Here is a 6,987-nt window from a genome sequence, read left to right on the forward strand (position 1 = left end):
TTCTCCAACACAAATTATAAGGCACTTAGATCTTCTTCCTGCAACTTCACACCCTCTAGATACAATTAAGTCTAATCAAATGGCCAAACTAAGGCTTATATAGGAGGCAAAACATATTCTATGACAAAATGATTTATACAGGTTTTATTTATTTTATATATTGGTATGTATTTTAGTATTTTATACTATTTTATGTAACTTTAAAGTTGTTCACAGTTTTATATGTGAATACTATATATACTTCATTTTTATACCTTCCTCCTTGTCAAATTCTTCCCATTGTCATCAACTTCCCTCTTCTATTAATGAATTCCTCTTCTTTCATTATTATCATTAACACACACGTTTTATATATATAACACACACTACTGAGTCCATTTATTTTACATATAAGTACATGTCCTTAGGGCTCATTGGAAGATTTTCTTCAGAGAAAACAGATCCATCCTCTCTCAGTAGCCATTGAGGGCTTGTAGCTCTTTGACAGGGTACCGTCTGAAATTCTTTCTCTTTGACATGACTGTTGTTAGCATTATGCAGACCTTTAGAGTCAACCATTATAGTGTCACGCACCCCACGTCCCGCTGGCAGGAAGAGGCATGCAACAACAGGATTCTTCTCCGAACAACCTTTATTGTACAACACTCTGAGCAGGGAACCCACGTGGAAGAAAAATGCACTGCTTATATATGCCCAGGAGACTCCTGTCACTACCTGATCAGTGTGCCCTCCAGTAACTCATTAGCATGCCCCAGAGCAGGCTGTGACGTCTGTGGCACATGCGTACTATGTCTCTTGGGCTCTGTTTGCTGAGTCATGGGCAGGAAGCTGGTGCCATGTTTGGGTGCAGCACAAACAGCTCTCAACATTATAAGAGATATTTAATGGGCTCAATATTCTGTCAGGTCTAGAAGACACTGTTCTGCACCATATACACTGGCTTGCTCTCTCTTAAAATCTTTCCATCTACTCTTAAGTAATTTTACCCTGAACATTCTAGGCAGATTTTTTTTTTTCAATTTTTCAATCAATGTGGAGTTTCAATCGTGTTTTCTTAGTCTCCACATACTGACAAATCATATATTTTGTAGTACTCTTCATCTGTTTCAAAAAGTAGCTTCCTTGAAAGAGAATTAACATTTTCTGTGGGTGTAATTTTAAACATTTAGAGTATAGTTATAAAATGTATAATGGTTTAATATAATGGCAGAGGGAGAAGGTCTCCTTTGTGTGTTAATATTCTAGAATAGGTTTCTTGTTTATGATATGAAGTCATATCTTCTTGTTCCTATTGGATACCATTTTTCTTAATTTTTAATCTTGAAAGCATAGATGCATCACTCAATACAGCTGTCCAGTTACTATTATTGAGTAAAATTTATACAAATTAGAGTGTCATAAAGCCATGTAAACAGAAAATTTTGCATATTTGATAATATTTTTATGAGGGTATCTTCAAAGTATGTGTAAATGGACAAAATATATTTAGATGAAATGATTCTATTAAGAGTGTAATAATAAAAACTTTTAATAAGTGCAATTTTTTTTTCTTAGAAAGAACAAGCAAAACACCGTTCAGTGTGTTTGTCTAAATGTCTGTTCTATAAATTTATTATAAAGACGTAGAAAATTTAAACTAGGAAAGTACTGGTGTTTCTAATATTCACTATAAAAAATTTACAATCATGAGACACCAAAAATAAACACAGACACAAATTTGTATTTATCCAATGTTTGGGAAAGTTAATGCTACATTCTTTTTAATTTTTCTGTTCCTTACACATCCTCTCTTTTCTCTGGTGATCATGTTTTAATAAAAACATGAAAGAATTATTGTTTTAAATTTGTTTAGTTAGTATAACAAATATACTAATATAAATTTGGAGCATGGATGTGCAGTGTATTGATTGGTACTTACCAATGCTGTACATTACTTCCAGTTTGGGCATTCAAAATTATTTGAAGAATTAAGATGCTTTTCAAGGTTTGACATGAATTCATCTCAAATAATAGAAGAAATAGATAATTAATGGTATTCAGGAGTACTGCATTTTTAAGATAAAAATTAAAAATTAACACTATCGCTTGAAATATAAAATTGTGAAAAGCAGTTCAGAAGCTAATATTCCTAAACAACTCTTGTGAGTTTTTTTTTATGATAGCTTCATGTAAAATCTTTGTATTCCATTTGTTACGAATATGGCACTGTCTTGTTGTGATACAAGTAATCGCTGTCTTTGCATTTCAGAAATATGTTTCAATTTTCTAAGTCAATAGGTTCATATTAAACCTTACTCTACTCATTAAAGTTTTATTCAAATCAAATTGTTCTTTAAGAATGTATTCTGAGGAGTAAGAAAATCACTCATTACTATATTTAAATGACTTTGTGCAACTCTCCATATGGACATGATGTCAGACAAAACCAACAACAAATATAGGTAATATAGTCTTTCTGAAATTACTGTATATTGGCCACCAAGGTAGATTGAGTAAAATATGCTTTGGGGTGGCTATTTTACTTGCGGGCTGCTGGTTGGAGTCTCCCTTGATGTTTGTACAAACAGCACTTTGAAACATGTAATAACAAAAGTGTATAAAGACAACTCTCTTTCCCATTGCAGCTGTTTTCATAGGATTTTACAAGGTAAAGTTCTGGAATGTTTCTCCATATTTTGTGGTCTGACTCAAGCAATGTTTTTATAACTTCGTGTCTATGTCAAAGGTCCTCTGCGGGAATTCTGTGGGAACTATGAAGACTGACCTGCACATAAGGAACAAGGCAAACATCCCAGCATGGGATGGAGAGATGTTAAAATGAAATGTTTGCAACTCTGTGCATGGTTCTTTAACAGCCTTGCACAGGCAGTGTGCGCCGTGCTGACAGCGGAATCCCATTTTTACAGTTAGGGCACTGTTTAGCGTTAGACTTTGCCTGAGCATGGTTCTCTGCGGATTCAGAATCCATTAAATATCGTGGGAAAATAACAGGAATTTTAGGGACTTTACCACTTAAGTCAATTTTATTTTGCTATAAAACACCAGTGTAAGATGTGGAAGATGTAAGCTGTCTTTAGTAATCATTGTGAACTGATGCCTTAGTGATAAATGGGATACAAAACATGTTGCCAGAGGTCAATGTCAAATCTTCAGTGTTAGCTGATTAACTGCGAACTTTATCTCTGACTGTTGCCTTTAACAACAGAAAGAATGTCGACATAGAATTCTAAGCATTTCTCTGAGGTTCTTTGAGATCTATTAAAGTAAGAATCTTTGAAATGAAAATGTTTTGGGCGGTTATTAAGGACATGTATAATTTTAAAACATTGTAACTATTACATACTCTAATAATTCTACTATTCTTTTTGGACAAACTATGCCTTAATTTAGTAGTCTGAACTTTTTATTTTTCAGCATTTATTTCTACTGACTAATTATATACTCTGATTTTTTCATTATTTATCTTAAACATTTATATTTTTATATTTTAAAACTACAGATTGACCATCTATTAATAATTTCTGCTTCTAAAATGCCAATTAAATAATTATTAGAAATATATTATACATATACCTTCCATAATTATTTAATATTTTATGCATATATGATATGTACCTTCAATAATTATATACATATATATATGTGTGTGTGTGTGTGTGTGTGTGTGTGAGAGAGACTAGAACCAGCAGTAAAACAGATCTCTTTTGAATAGATTGGTGACATCTGAAAAACCTATAAATAATGTATAATATAAATCAGTTATTTTTCCACAAGGAATAAAAAAAAAATCACAGAATTCCTCAGTTTTACCCAGTAAAAAGAAGGACTATTTTAAGCAAAAATGCTTAAAATCTGTACATTTATCCTTGTTTTTAAAAATAAAGTTGTTCAATTTAATAAAAAATAATAATTTAAATTTTTACTTTTTAATTGTTATATCTTCAGTCTCTTTCACATCTGGGTTGAACCTCTCTGTTCAGCTTGGAATCTGCCCAAGACAGCACTCTCTTTGGATACATGTCATTTCACAAAACAAAACCATGTTTTATCATTACATCCTATTAGGTGTTATATTTTTCCTTGATGTTTCCAACTTCTCTTCTTAGTTTAGAACCCACTAAGTTGGAAACCAATTCTTATACATTTGTGCAACTTGTCTAGTTAATAAATGTAGACTATTCATAAGGAGATGATATTTTTGATAACTCAGTGGGAACTTGATTCTTAGTTCTGATGCACACATATGCGTATTTCCATACTTCTTTCCTCTAACTACTTTGTCAGTAAGCAAGTAGACAGATATCATATTGTTCTGCCTTCTAAAGGTCATACAGGGGAAAATATTGTAATTCCAGAGCATTATTAGAAAACAACTCAGTGTTGCCTTATTCCAAGTTTCACATATCATTTTAATAACTGAGCCTCTGTTGTTCACCATGAAGTCTTTGAGTGTACTAAGCAAGTAGTTCAATAAACTGGATCTTCAAGTGAGATTGAAACTAAGATTTTTTTTACCTATTTTCCTAAAATAAAGATGGAAAATTTAAAGAATATAATAAGAGACAGAGTAAGAGGATTTTATTTCTTATTTATTTTTTTTTCTGGTTTCAGGAGCTAGAAGCCTTAGTTAAAAGATGGAATAAGACTTGTAAAATATCTTTCAGAAGTGAACTTCTGAAAAGTAGTCGCTGCAATCTGAAACCATTTTCACTATGTACCATGAGCTATAAAGTTGTGTGTGTGTGTGTGTGTGTGTCTTTCTGTCTGTCTGTCTGTCTGTCCGTGTCTGTGTGTGTTTCTGAAAGAAGAAATAATATTTGTTTACAGTAATATTCTAAAATTACGTCAATCTTTTTGGCATTGTGACAAAATACCAGGAAAATTGATGAAATAGAAAAAGATTAATATGGTTTATATTTTAAAGAAAATTTACTCTGTGATCACTTGACTCAAATTCTACTGGCTTATGGTAAGGCAGAGTATTAGGGCATAACATTTATGGAGAAAAAAAAAAGACAGTTTACTTTAGGACACTTAAGTGAAAAGAAAGTGAGCACTTGGTCTTTAAGCTCCAGGAGTCGCTGGTTCTGCGCAGTCTGAACAGCCAGCGGTGTGGCCGCCGGAGATACAGAGAGGTTCCTTCATAACCTGTTGAGTAACTATGAAAGACTATATCAAAACAGAGAACACTGGAGAAAGGTACTTACGGTGTGGTGTATAAGAGAAGACACAGAACTACTGGCCAGATAGTGGCTACAGATTTGAAAGTCAGGAAGAAGGGGTGACCAGTACTGTGATTCGATAATTCTCTCTATTAAAAGAATTTCGACATCCAAATATACTGAGCCTGCAGGACGTGTTCAGGAAGGACACCAGGCTGTACCTCATCTTTGGGTTCCTGTCCATGGATTTCAAGAAGAACCTGGACTCAATCCCTCTGGTCAGTTCATGGATGCTTCACTTCTTAAGAGTTATTTGTACCAAATCCACCATGGAATTGTGTTTTGTCACTCCCAACCAGTTCTTCAAAGAGTCTTGAAACATCAAAATATATTGATTGATGACAAAGGAACAATCAAACTAGATGAATTTGGCCTTGCCAGAGAGATCTGAATAAAAGTGTGCATACATGAGGTACTGATCTCCAAAAGTGTTGCTCTGTTTGTTACTATACCCAGGTTGACATCTGAGTATAGGGACCATATTTGAAGAACTGTCAACCAAGAAGCCACTTTTCCACGGCGATTCAGAGACTGACCAGCTCTTCACACACCTAACAAAGAAGTGTGACCAGAAGTGGAGTACCTGCAGGACTACAAGAACACTTTCCCGAAGTGGAAGCCAGGGAGTCTCCCATCCCATGTCAAGAACCTGGATGGAACCGGAACCGGCTTGGATTTTCTCTCAAAAATGCTAGTTTATCATCCTCCCAAATGAATCTCTGGCAAAATGGCCCACAAGAACCTGTACTTTGATGATCTGGATGATCAGATTAAGAAGATGTAGCTCCTTGGAAGTCCCTGTAAGCTGTGGCAGAGGAAGATAATGGAGTATTTACTGTTGGCTCTCTTTCTGTCTTGTATAGTTTTCTTTGTTTCTAACTATCAGCTAGACTTTTTCTGATTTCCTACATATAACTTAATTGACATGTGAATATTATTCCATATGCATTTAAATATAATTCTGTATATGTGTAAACAAAAGGAAAAGAAAAAGTGACCAAAAGGTGCTGAGGAAAAATATTTCCCAAGAGACATACTTCCTGTCATTGTCATTTCCTTCTTTCACTTAGGCTGCATCCTCTATACTACTTAAAACAGGTGGGGATCAAGTATACATACCTATTTGTATCTACATTTCTTATTTAAGCCATCATATATTAAACCAATATTTAACACATTAAATTATTATAACATTTACAGAATGAAATGAGAGTTTCATTGATAAATTATTTTAAAGTTAACTTATTACCAAGTTTATCAAGAAAATTGTTCTGATGTTTCAGAAATTTTATAGTGCTCTGAGATTCCAGTATATTAATCAGCAATTTATAGCTTTCATTAAATTTGTTCTTTGGTAATTTCACACATGTGCCTTTCATATATACATTGCCTTATGATTACTATTCAGATTTCTACCCAATTTATATCCCTAATGTTAGTGTAAGTGTCCTTGGCCTATGTTGTTTGTTTGGCATGCTGAGTTGATAAGTGTCATTTGTGGGACCATGGATGTGTTGAATGTTCTTATTATTACAATTTACAACAAAAAAAAATCTTCTTTGATGAGGGTTGAAATATATGTTAATCTATAGTTCCAAAGATCAGAATTTAGGGATCAGTTTACAACTAGGTCAATTTAGCAGAATAATAGTACTAAATGCTCACCTGGGGCAACAATCATAGGACCTAGTGAACCATAAGATTTTGAAATACTCAAAAGTAGTGGACATGTGGTATATCTTATTGAGTTGGCCTTAAAGCCAAA

The 6,987-nt window shown here is 33.6% G+C and overlaps 1 pseudogene across 1 annotated transcript; it reads left to right on the forward strand.

Annotated features, from left to right (window-relative positions):
- The first annotated feature begins 5,161 nt into the window (after positions 1 to 5,161).
- LOC308437463 (cyclin-dependent kinase 1-like) lies at positions 5,162 to 6,006 on the forward strand (annotated as a pseudogene). Its single transcript has one exon. The product of its transcript is annotated as a cyclin-dependent kinase 1-like (transcript).
- The last annotated feature ends 981 nt before the right edge of the window (positions 6,007 to 6,987 follow it).

This window comes from Micromys minutus (assembly GCF_963924665.1).
Source record: "Micromys minutus genome assembly, chromosome: 26".
Classification (NCBI taxonomy): domain Eukaryota; kingdom Metazoa; phylum Chordata; class Mammalia; order Rodentia; family Muridae; genus Micromys; species Micromys minutus.